Source organism: Podarcis pityusensis, assembly GCF_964106645.2.
Source record: "Podarcis pityusensis genome assembly, chromosome: 2".
NCBI lineage: Eukaryota > Metazoa > Chordata > Lepidosauria > Squamata > Lacertidae > Podarcis > Podarcis pityusensis.
In genome coordinates this window covers 55,681,156-55,694,595 of record NC_138029.1, presented here as the reverse complement: position 1 = coordinate 55,694,595, position 13,440 = coordinate 55,681,156, and the positions used below count along the sequence as shown (strand labels likewise).

At 41.8% G+C, this 13,440-nt stretch overlaps 1 protein-coding gene and 1 long non-coding RNA gene across 2 annotated transcripts in view; both read left to right on the top strand.

Moving 5' to 3' along the window:
- The window catches only part of LOC308472376 (uncharacterized protein), a 616,296-nt gene that overhangs the window by 245,202 nt on the left and 357,654 nt on the right, over positions 1 to 13,440 (top strand). The window lies entirely within an intron of this gene.
- On the top strand, positions 687 to 5,367 carry LOC308471457. The gene is made up of 3 exons (XR_013982974.1): positions 687 to 737; positions 4,124 to 4,313; positions 5,310 to 5,367. It is a non-coding gene; the product is annotated as an uncharacterized lncRNA (long non-coding RNA).

The following is a 13,440-nucleotide window of genomic DNA, read 5'->3' as shown; positions in this document are numbered from 1 at the left end:
ACTGTTACATTTGGAAAGAGCTCAGTGCTATTGGAGTTTTGTTCTCAGATAGCATCTAATATAGCCCTTGAAGAAGAATGCTAAGCTCTTAAATAGAGTGTGTCAATATTGTATAGTGTGTATAGTGTATAGTGTATAGATGCTAGGAAAGGATATATTTATTAGGTATCATCCTTCCTTCCTCACATTTGTGAGTTCAGCAGAGTGCATTCCTTTGCAGCTTAAAAGGATGCTTAGATAGACCAGTTTCATCCTTTTACTTTAAGTAATTCAGGATGCTTTAACGCAGACTGGATTTTCCTAGTATTTTCCCCTTCTCCCCCTTAAAACAACAATCACATGAAGTGTCTTGTAAAAGGTAAAAATAACATTTACTCACTCAGTATTTCTTCTTGAATAACAGATAACAGCAGCTTTGTTCAAGCTGGCTTAAAATGGTCATTCTGTTACACAAACACGCTTACATCTAGTTTAGGATGGTGTCTGAGCAAAGGAGCTCAGACTTGCAGATGTTCTAAATTGCTAAAATGAGGTGAAAGGTAAAGGTCAAAGAGCAAAGAACAAAGAACAAAGAGGAAGTGCCTGGCCAGGTGAGATTATATATGGATACGCCCTCCCCCTGTCAGGGGGGAGAGGCTCTCAGAGTTATCTCTAGCAAACTTACAGGAAAACTCTGTGAGCTTCAGCTCCTATCATGTGCCTATCTAGCAGGCATGTGTCGTTGGTTTGACTGCATTGTAAATATCCCACAAATATAAGCCACACTGGATTTAATTGGACCTAGAGTGGTAGTCAGATCTTTTGACTGAAGTCTAAAGGTCTTTGGGCAGCCAGCTAATTTGCATTCACAGCATTTATTAAATATAATCCATAGTTATGATTTCCTGTACAGTTACTCACTTAAGGATGGGGCACATGATAATAGAACTGCTCACCATCACTACCTCTCTAGAATATTCTGCTTCTTTCTTTTGGTCATTTTCACTTCTTAAACTTGGTGTGCTTTTCTGAGGGATGCCATGATGACATTTTGCCCTGTAGTAGCTTTATCATTGGATTGTAAGGGTTTCCCCATTCTAACTGCACTAAGTAACTCATCTGTGAAACACAGCTACATCTGTTGGAAACCACTTGTAAAACAATTAGACAAGATGCAGGAGGGCCACCCCCACCAATCCCTCCTCATGAGGCCAGGGAAGCGGAGACTTTCCACAACACTGTCTCTTATGGGGGAGAGAGAATGGGAGAGCCCTGGGGCTGATGGATGCTTTGTGTTTGTTGGCTGATGACTGCATACCTGTAGACATTACTCCAAGCCAGCCCTCAATCAGCCTTAAGCAAATTTGTTCTCTTTCATACTGAGGTGTGCTCTGGGAGCTGATGAGGGTCTTTTGCTGGAAAGCAAGTTGGGACAGGCCTGGCTTCCCCAGCTCCGAAACTCTCAAGTGACTTTCTCTCCCAACAAGTTGCTGCAAGGTTTCCTCATGCACATTTCAGAGAGCTCTCAAACCACCCCACCTCCCCTTCCCTCAAGCAAAAATGCAGTATGACCATAACACAGCAACATGTTGTAAGTTGTAAGATATTGCTTTGCTAAAGATAATTTCAGAGCCGTTTATGTATATATAGAGGTACGCCCTTAGCCAGATATTCTTAGCTAATATTTGTTGACTCTAGAGATTATGAAGAGAGGGTCAGCCACCTGTTTATCACAGGCCTTTACGTCGAGATGGCTAAATATATGTATTGCATAAAGTACTAGGGGATTTGTGTTGCCTATAAATCAGTGAGTTGGAAGCTGTGATCCTCCAGATGTTGAACTCACCAGTTTCAGCCAGCATGGCCAGTGGTCAGGGATGATGGGAATTGTAGTCTAACAAATATGTAGATAGCCACAGGTTTCCCATTCCTGCTATAAATTCGGCTGTAATCTTTTACTGGGGAGTAAGTCCCATTGACCTTCTGGGTTGACATGCATAGAATTGCACTGCTAATCATAGATAAGCCATGTCAATATTTTTTAGGTTGCTCTGTATAGTGAGGGTTATCATCATGTGCAATTGTGAGTAGAATTACAGAACTGAGATGCTCAGAAATATATCAAACTGTGGATATGATGCTGTTAGTGCTTCTTTTTTTAATAGCTCTTTCAGAAGTGCCCAGAGAGCAATCCTTTGGTTCAGGGGTCAGCAAACTTTTTCAGCAGGGGGCCGGTCCACTGTACCTCAGACCTTGTGAAGGGTCGGACTATATTTTTTTGGGGGGAATGAATGAATTCCTATGCCCACAAATAACCCAAAGATGCATTTTAAGCAAAAGCACACATTCTACTCATGTAAAAACACACTGATTCCTGGACCGTCTGTGGGCTGGATTAAGAAGGCGATTGGGCCGGATCCGGCCCCCGGGCCTTAGTTTGCCTAGCCATGCTTTGGTTGGTAAAACAGATTATGACTTTGTGCCCTTCCTTTCCAGGTTATGTTCCCTCTGTGGGCTGCTTCACAAGCTTTTTTGGGGTGCATACCACTCTATGTACACACATAAAAATATAAAGTTTGAATATGACGAAATCAGGATTGTTGCATGCATATCATACAGATCCACAACTTTGGGAGCCAGGATTCTCACCAGGAGTCCGGTGATGGCATTGCTGGCTAGGACATTGTCATTCTCTGACTGCAGATCAGCTGTGTGGTGGCTGCAGCTTTAGCAGCAGTGGCACTAATAGCCCAAAATCTGTCGAAGACAGTAACAGAAGTAGCATTCAGCATCATCCACTGATCCTGAGGTCTCAGGAATATTTGTTAAGAGTGCACTCAAAGAAAATCAGTGAACAGCAAAGGGAGCTCCACCAGTGTCACCTGCATTAAGTCAGGATCGCAAAGCAATGTTCCCTCCATGTCTCCTGTAGTATACAGGGTCACCACTTGAGAAACTTAAAAGGCATAGTAGGCAACTTATGACTTTCTTTACTTACATCAGTGATAATGACTGGGTTATTTGTAAGTCATTAATGCCTCTCGATTCTTTTTCAAAAGCTTTCCTAGGAACTATTAGACACAGTTGTTACAGGCAAAATAAGTGTCAAACCATCAAGTTATCACAATAGTTCCATAATTGAGAATCTGTTTTAGGAGGCCAAAAATACTTATTTTAGTATAATTTATTGACAACCTTAGAGGGTAAGCTGGTTACTGCACTGCTTTATTTTATTTTATTTTATTTATTTTATTTCTGCTTTTGCTACTTGAACCATTTTGTTATTCAGCCATTATTGACATGCCGTGACTAAACGTATTTGCATTGATAAGTACACTTTACAGATAGATGGAAGCAAGCTTTCATTTGCTTGGGGTTGATTAGAAAACAGTACACACACAAAATGCTGGATTTCATAACTTCAGTATGTAAAGACTAGGTGCAGAAGGGACAGAGGAGCCCCCTCACCCCGGTAAATGTTTATTTGCCTGTTTGGCAAGTGGAGAGATGCCATAGGAGACAACCGTTGTGAACCCTGCTTTGTAGTTGTCATCCCTGTACAGGAGAGGAAACATTTTCAGTTAGGCAACCAACTACAGTGTCAAGATCTGGCAAGGGAAAGCAGCTTTTCAGAATGCCAACACTTTTTTAAAAACTTTTTTTAAGTCTGATAATGATTCACTTCTTCCTTTTTTTTCTTGGAGTAAGTTGCATGTGGACAAGTAGCAGATGGCAAAAAGATAAAAAGCCAAATAATATTGGTGGAAATTGCTTCTCCAGAACAGAAAAGTGATAAAGGCTGAGCAATGGGAAGAATAAGAAAATGTGTCAGGGGCATGAATCATTTGCTGCATTCAGTGCACCTCAGCCAGAGGTCGCCCATAAGAAACAGTGGGAGGAATCAGTGTGAAACTGAGTTACTAGCAAAGCTGGAGGTACAGCTGGTCAAACATAGAAATGGTTTTGGGGTTTTTAGATATAAAATGTTTCCCTTTCTCAACATTTATAATTTAATTAAATGTCCAGTTGAACAATTGTCCATACACCATGCATTTTGTTTTTAGTGTGTGGATTTTCTAAAATCAGATAAGAATGTCTGTATTTTTATCTATGGATAAAATATTGTAGGTTTCTCTCTTTCCAGCCCACAGAAGATGGTGGCTCACAACTACATGACAGACAGTGCTTGCAGGAAAGGAAAAACAATGAGGAGGAAGAGAAGAGGAAGGAAAAGATGAGGGGGACACTTGACAGCACAGGGGATGTGTGTTCATGACCAAACACATCTCAGAATCAAAACCTACCTCAGAATTCACTGAAGCAGAGTCTTTGAGGTGAGTATTAGCATTAGCATTAGGCTGCATTTATGAAAGGAAGAACTGTTCTGTGGGATTCCCAGTAAAAGTCCATTTTGTTTCCATCTATGAGAGGCCAACCTTAGGCCTCTGGAAGTCCACATCAGCCCTCTCCTATTATCTCTCAGGACTCAATGGAGATGTTGCTAGTGAATATAGGGTGTCCCATTTCATGGCTAATAGCTATGTCTCTATTTTTAAAAAATTAAATGTGAAGGACATGATACCACACCACCACCTGTGGTGGTGATGTGGGCTGCAGATACTCCCATGTTTTCAACAATTTTGGGGTTTATTTACAATGAGTGCATCTCCCATATCTTCCCACTAAAATCGTGCAACTTCTCATACCACAGATGTTTCTTTGGTCCAACTTCATGGCACCGTTATGCAAATCTGCCTCTCCAGAGGCAAATAATATGGTATCGTTCTATAAACATGGCAGAACAACTAATAAAGCAGAATAATATGCCATCAGTCCAGCGTTAATTCACCACAAGTGACCTATTATTGCATCTTTGACATGTTGCAGAACACACCCATGAGAAAGCACCACTGGAGGGGCCCTTATTTTTACACTGGGTAAAATATTGCCCTCTCCTTCTACACTGGACCTGGCAGATTATCCAGTCTGTTGTCCCCTTCCCCATCAGTCCTTACTTTCACAACCCAATAAAAATTTACACAGCCAATTACAGAAAGAAGCTGCCCCTGTAAAATAAGACATTTTGCTGCCTTACTCTGATTCAGCCTTAAAGGCAAACATTGATTAGTGCATTAATTTCATGAGATGGCAATTTAGAGGGTGTGAATGGCTAAAATGTTTTGAATGGTCTAGTAAACTTTTCAAGTTCGCCTCAAAGATAAGAAATAAATATTGCGAAAACTGTTTGTATGAGCCACCTTCTCCCAGATCACCAGAACATGAAGCCCCTACCAGTAAGATTTTTTAAAATTTACTTATTTTTATTCTAGATGTTTCTCAGCTGTCTCTCCAAACTGCAATGGGTTGCCATACATCTAAATTTCCCGGACATAGCCGGCAACCAGCCGTTGGAAGCTGTGGAAATTGCTGCAACATCCGGGAATATCTAAACATTTGGCAATGGCAGTGTCATTTTTGGGTGATTTTCCTTATAAATAGCTCAAAATCTTCATTTTTTGAGATTTTGCAAAATAACAACAACACCCAAACTCAACAACTTTGGGCAAAACTAAAATAAGTGTTTTCATTAGAAAAGTGTACAATAAAATAAACATGCAGTTCAGATGACAATAAAACCATCTGTTTTTACAATCAAATTAAATGCACACAGAGGAAAACCCCAGTGGTAGCCTATACAACAAAAGTGGCAATCCTGTGGTCCTCCAGTTGTAGTTTGTCTCCAGTTCCCATCAGCCCTAGCCAGCATGGCCAGTGGTCAGGGGTGATGGGAGTTGTAGTCCGGCAACACCTGGCATTTCACAGGTAAAAATAAAATAATAAGAAAAAAAGAACTTCAGCCTGACTACAACAACCCGTAACTGAAAGCACATTTCTCTCTCCCTCATTCTTTGTTAGGGCACAACCCCTAGTAGCATGGATACATCAATGCAAGCTTGAAGGTGGTTGAGCAGTGTGTGTGATGCTTGGGATGTCATAACTCTAGAACTCGCCCTCTTTAAAATGTGGGTTTCAAAAATAGTACTAGCACAAACTTAGTATATTTTAGCAGAATTCTGCAAGACTGCCCATTGAGTACAATGCCTTTAGATTCTTGTTTATCTTAAAAAGAAACATCTATTTTCTCAGGCTTCCCCTCTCCTCCTTTTTCCACCTGTTAGAAATCTACACAGATTTATCAGGTTTTAACACCTTTTTTGGGAAAACTTCCCTTTTAAAAATCATTTCAGGCTCACTAGGAGGTTGTGTGACCTCATCTCTTATTAAGGCTGTATACTTTTGGGCCCACCAACAGATAAACCTTACTTGTTTACAATTTCCTGGTTCCTTTTCCAGTTCTTTATTAAAGATACTTGGGTTAGATACTTGCTTTCCTAGTGTTCCACAACACTGTTACAAGCCACTCCAGTCTCTGCTGAGCAGTGTGAGTCTTGTGTTTCCTTTGGGAAAATGAGGCACGTGGGGATGGTAGTGTCTTTAATATATTTGGTTTTATTTACACACCTATACACCTGAGTCTACTGTGGAGAGAGTTCAGAGCATTCACATCTCAAGAAGGGCTTGCTTCCTGCTGGTGTGCAGCAGGGTCAATGGGCAGGGATGTTAACTTGTGGTCCAGCACAGCTTCCCTACCCCTGCATGATACTCAACATAATGCTAAGTGGGATATGCATGCATGGGAAGAGGTCTGCTTGTACAATGAGGCTTTCCTCCCATGCCCACCCTAAACCTATTTTTGGTGTTCCTTCAGCCCACCAGAGCATATTTATGGAGCACAGACATTACACAGGGGAGGAGAGTGGGGGATCTCCCTTGCATAGGCAGACTTTGTTCTGTGCAAGTAACAACTTAGAATGGGAAGGGTGGGATTCAACTAATGACCCATGCTATGCTAATATTACTGGATCACATGCTCTACTCTTCTCTCAAGTAATGGTACTGATAGCCTTGCTATGTTTTTGCTATTACAAAAATAACAAAACAAATCCTTAGTACTTTCTTTTACCTGTAGCAAGCAGGATTTGCATTTCATTGGCTTTTTGTTTTAATATTAATCAGCCAGCTGAAATCTCAGTAGTATGAATTGCTAAATAGTCCATCTCTAGTGATGCTCTAGCAACAGTTATGGCTAGTTGGTGGCTTGAATAAGTGTCATGTTTCATAACAAACCATATAGTAATGGGGGACGGCGACGGCACTGAGCTAGCAGAACCATCACAACATGTTAAAGAACAAGATAGTGTTTAGCAGCTTTCTCTCCAACTGAATTATCAATGCTTACTCTAGTCAATCTCACTGAGAGACCATGATTCCAGAGAAATAGGGAACCGACTACACTCTGTTTTGTTTTGCTGTTGACTTGACTACAGTAAGCCTGCAACTTATGCACATTTAACTTGTGAACATTCTGCTTTACATGCTTGGCAATTAAAAATGAAAAAACAAAGAAGGGTGTAGAAAGGGGGTGGGCATCTGGGAAAAAAGACTTTGGAAATCCCTTCCACCCCAACCAATGTTTTTTGACTATACAGTGGTGCCTCGGGTTAAGTACTTAATTTGTTCCCGAGGTCCGTTCTTAACCTGAAACTGTTCTTAACCTAAAGCACCACTTTAGCTAATGGGGCCTCCTCCTGCTGCCGCACTGCCGGAGCACAATTTCTGTTCTCATCCTGAAGGAAAGTTCTTAACCCGAGGTAATATTCCTGGGTTAGCGGAGTTTGTAACCTGAAGCGTATGTAACCTGAAGCGTATGTAACCCGAGGCACCACTGTACACGATTTTGGCTTTAGGCACAATCCCCAGAATGTAACCCTCATGTAAGTTGTGGGCTTACTGGAAATATTTCTGTGCATTTCTGTCAGTGACTTGGAGCATAGGTCCACTTAATCAGATTGCAACAGCACGGCATTGTTGAATTTCAGATGTCTCATCACAGAGCTTTCCATACTTTTCATGTTGGTGACACACTTTTTAGACAAGCATCATTTCACGACTCAGTAATTCAGTTTTACTAGCAAACCGGAGGTTAAACCAACCCCCTTCCAGCCCTGGAAGGAGTGCGGGGAGCATTCACACGACACCTACACACTGCAGCTGACACACTAACGTTTTGCGACATGCAGTTTGGAAAGCTCTGACTTATCAGAAGTTCCTTAAGGTTGATGCTTTGATCAATGGTGGAAGGGTTTGCATCAAGGGTCAGCATAGTCAGGCACCTGCTAAAGGTCCACACCCTAACAGGGTACCATGGACAGTGCCCGCATCCTGACTTGTTCCTCCTATTCACCATTGTTGCCTTTTTATGCACCCATCTGTTGCTCCGACCAAGACAGCAGCTGTGGTAAGAAGGAGCAGCAATAGATGCTACTGCTTCCTTGTTCATTGGCTCTCTGCCAAGTTGGTAGCAATGCTGAGTAAGAGGAAGACCAAAAGCTTTTGATTATGGCACTAAGGAGGCAGACTCCCCGAGAGAGGGAAGTCCAGGGAGGGGCCTTGCTCAAGGGTCCTCCAAAATCTGGAGCCAGCACTGAAGGGTAGAATAGCCAAGTCCAGAGCCATGGTCCTTCTTTGTGGTTATCATAAATGTGTGTCCTTGTGCTGAGACAAATTACCCTGTGGAAGACCCTGTGTTTGGTAAACCACCTTATAAGTATTTCTGAAGGGCATATAAGCTTCCTTTATATCAAATAATCAATCAAAGTAGGATTCCAAAGTGTGATATGGGGGAGGGCGGGGGAGAATCCAGAATTCATGTGAATTAGACACCTGCCTTCTTAATCCCGCATTTGTGGGGGCTGGCTGCAATTACTCAGTCAGAAAACAACCATTCTACACATACATCTTTAACAAATCAAACAAAAACAAAACAACTGGGTATGGACTAGAGAGAGAAACAGCCAATTAACTGTCAATGCACAAAGCTGACATAGCAACACTGACAGTTCTCATGTACAATCCTTACTAAAATGAAGAAACGTTCTTTATTCTTTGATACATTACAGCAGATTTTCTGTTTATTTGGGGAAATTTTTCAAGTGTGAATTGAAGCTGATCTAATTGAGTAGTTGCTACTCCAGCAGTTCCTACTGTCCTACAGGAGGTCTGACTTTAACACCGCTCTTTGCCCCTAAGAAAGACCAAATGGTGTTTAAATTTGGGAGGTGCAGTACATCTAGATCAAATTGTATGAAAACCTCCTTACACCTTGGCTAGTTCCTCGGTTCAGATGAATTGGCTCATTCAGGCCAGTGGGAATATTTACAGGAACTCCGCTTCAGCCAAACACTTTCTTTTGGCACATGGAAGACTGAATGTCTCACTCTGTAGGTATTTTGGCAGGGCTTGTCCATGGCGTGTATTTGTACGCTGGCCTGTGCGTAATAAAAATACAGAGGAGATGGATGAATAACTGAGAGGAAAAACAAAACAGAACGATGGCCGCATTGCATCAGCTTTGTAGCAACGGGTCTGAAAATTGTGGTGGTGATTTATGGGGAGCCTTGTGTCTTAAAAAAGCAGCCCGTCTCGGAAAAGAATGAAATAGGTCATTCCAACAGCAGATCAAAATGGATGATAAAAGAGTAACGTTTAACGGGAGCAAAGTGGCATTCTCTTAGGCTAATATTAGCATATTTCACACATTAATGTCACAAAATGATCCATTTATACAGCTCAGCCAGACATTAGCCCCTAATTTTAGCATACAAAACAACCAGGGAGGCAGCCTGAGTCAAACAACTGGAAACTCTCTTGCCTGTACTGAAATCACAAGGGTGATGCAGCTGACTCTATAAACCCTTGCTTGTTGACCAGACTAAGAAAGGAACAAGCCAAGAGCCCACAGAGGGTGTAGAGCACTCCAGCATTGGTGGAATTTCATTCATAGGGACTGGTGCAGCAGTCCTTAGGCTTCCGTGATGGGGTTCTCAACAGGACATTATTTTGCATGTTTCCTCAGCAATATATGTCCCACTGACTTCTTGCTCCCTAGCAAGCTTATTTAGAACCAGATTTCTAAGCACCACAAATTAAATAAATATCTATGAATATCTGTTTCTCCTTTCCACCAGTGTGTTATGCGTAGTCCAGCAGCAGCCATCTCGTTCACCATCTCACTACTGCAGTTTAAATGGGCTAACTCTTTAAGTTCTGTCCTTTCTCCTCAAATGCTGTGGCACAATTGGTCAGTGCATCTGGCTGGCTGGTGATTCAAGCCCACCCAGGGATGCCTGTGGCAGGATTCCTGCATTGCAGGGGGTTGGACTAGATGACTCTCAAGGGCCCCTTCCAACTCTACAATTCTCTGATTCTCTTTAATCCTAGGCTATTTTTAAATATTGACACCAGCTTTTCAGCCTCTGTGGTGTGGACTTCCTTTTCAAAAAATTGGTTGGTTCCTTAGCTATGGATATTTCAGGAGAGGGTAGGCTAAGAATTGTTATCCAACCTCCACACTGGATTACTTTATGGATTATTTATTTGATTGAATTATTTAGGTCATGTCCTTTATGTGGGGTTGCCCTTGGAGATGGTTCAGAAGCTTTAGCTATTGCAAAATGCAGCAACTAGGTTCTTGACTGGTTCAGCTGCTATGGATCCTATTGCACCAATCCTGAGACAATTGCACTGCCTCCCAGTTTGCTGCCAAGCCAATTTGCTGCTTAAAAAGCCCTGAACAACTTGGGACCTAGGTATCTGAAAGAGTCCTTCCTTCCATACCAACCTGCCTGCCTGTGTATTGTGATCAGTTGGTTGTTCTGTTATGTGACAATCGGGGAGAGATGGCATCCCACTTTTAGAATGCCCCTCCTGCTGTGCCACTTGTGTTGCCTCTGATGAGGTTTTGGTGCCAGATGAAAACTCTCCTAGTCCATTGGGCTTTTAAGGGGGTTTAAATACCTTGGCCACATTTTTAACCATTACTGCTGCAAACTGATTATTTGTGGATTTCACCTTCGTACCTGTAATTGTGTTTTTGTTGATTACAGAGTCTGGTGTAGCTTTCTTTTTCTGTATACCACCCCAAGATCACATTGTGATGGTGGGGGGATAAAATATTTTAAATAAATAAAATAAATACATCTCCGCTAATGTGTCTTTGGACTCAGAAAGTCTGGGCTAAATGCAGATCCAGTCAACTCACCTTGCTGAAGGTTGGTGCAAGCTTGTGTTCTCCAAAGAAAACATCTTACTCTTTCCACCTCACTCCCCCAAAAGCCTTACTATATCTTCTAATTTAGCAGTAGCCGAAATTAAATGATTTAATTAACAAGATTTATCCAGCTTTTATTGGAGAATAATAGTGTGGCATGTAGCTTATTCAAGGGGACAATAAATGTGAAAATATTTGCATTCTTTAATTGCCTGTATGAAAGATCATTCAGGCTGAATTTCAATGGGCCCCTTTCCCACTTCCTCTGAGGAGGAGCTGCCTGCTTAACTGCTTTTATGTCTACTACTCAGCATCTAATACGTAATCTCTTAGTCTGCAAGGAAGCATCTTTAATGTGCTGCTCTCCTTTTTACTTTAAGATACTAGAAATTTACAATAACCTGTGAGAAAGGTGGTCTTGAGGACTGTTGAGTCATTCAACCATTTTGTACTGAATTTTAAAATGGATATATCCAAATCACTGTGAGACCTTGTGAGAGTGTAATTGGGATCTTAAATTCAGAAAAGCAGAACTTAGGCAATAAGTAAAACAGCAGCTAACTAATGTAAGTGTTGAACATAAAGTAAATCGTCTTATCTTAAGTAGAATTTGAATAAACTGTCAGTGTAGGCAGTGGAACTGACATTCAGAGAGAAGCGGATGAAAAGAGAGGCTCCATTTAGAGAATGCAAGGGATCTTGAGAACTGTAGTTTGTTAAGGGTGCTGGGAATTATAATTCTGTGATGGGTAAACTACAGTTTTCAGGATTCTTTGGGTGAACCCATATCCTTTAAATGTATGGTGTGGCTATGGCTTGATTCTACAGATTGAGGGTGTAATCTCCCCCCACTGTCCCTTAGCTGCTTCCTTCTTATAGTCCCCTTCTGGCTTACTACTGGGGTTACAAAGTGCCAGACACCTTGTGAAACTTAGCTTCTCTTTCTGTGTCTTTCTCAGTCTCCACAAGATTCCTCCCTCCTGGGTTGGTAAATCCACTCACAAGAGAATGCAATGGTGTAAGGAAGCTCCCAGCCTCCCCTTCAAATACACTTGTGAGCAGAATTGACTGGTGCTGATGGCATTGCTATCAAGGCTTGGGGATGGATTCTTAAGAGAAAGTTGCACTTAAATGTTGAAGAATTCTTATGAGTTTTGCTTCTTAAGTTGTAAATTGCTGCAGAAATGCGGATAAATGAATTTAAGACTGAGAAGCTGCGAAGACGAAACGTGACAGATCCTTCCATTCCTGCTTCTGGGCTTCCCATGGGCATCTGGTTGTCTTCAGTCAGAACAGGATGCTGACTGGACTTTGGGCCTGATCCAACAAGGCTTTTCTTATTTCTTATGCTGTTTCCCTCTATCATACATGGTATTTGTTAGCAAAACATTTTTATATCATCCTCGGGCTCTTAAAAAAGGCACTTTACAACAATGAAATATCAACCATTTTAAAAAAAGGAATCAAAGCAAAAATTAAACAAGTGAGCAAAAGCATAGCTCGGTAAAAGTCTGGAGGAAGAGAAAACATTTCAACCCCTTGTCTAAAGGACAACAGAAAAAGGGCCAGTCTAACCTCCCTTGAAAGTGAGTTCCTCAGTCACAAAAGGTCTGGTCCTTTGCCTTCCCCCACCCCCACTCCGCTTTCAGACATGTGTCCTAATCACATTCCTAGCTGGTGATGGAATGCAGAGCAGGGCTTTGGAGATGAACACAGCCGTCAGGTAGATTCATTTGGGGAGAGGTGGTTTTTCAAATAGTCCTGCTCACCAGCCTTCTATAGCTTTCTAGGTAATAACTAGCACTTTGAGATGGCCTGAAAACAACCTGGAAGTAAGTGCAATTCTCATATGACTGGTGACATATGGTCTGAAAAATAAGCACAAGAAATCATTCTGGTCACAGCCCTTTTTTTACCAGCTGCAGCTTTCAGACACATTTCAAGGGAATTTTCACACATGGTGTTATGCAGCAGTCTAATATAGAGTGCATGAATGAATCTGTAATTGTGGGCAGATCTGCTTTCTTTAGAAAGGAGTGTAGCTGCCACACCAATTGAAACTGGTCAAAGGCACTCCTAGGCACAATGGTCACCTGGCCATCAAAGACCAGTCCTGGAGCCTGGACCTCCCACACACCGACAGCCTACTTTTTCAGAGGCTGTGCAGTCCCACCCAGAATAACTTGTACTTTCAATCCATTTTTATGGCTGATAGGACTTCTATCTTGTATCAGTTAAGTGCTAGCTTGTTAGCTCACATCTAGTTCACCACAGCACCCAGAAGCTGGTTG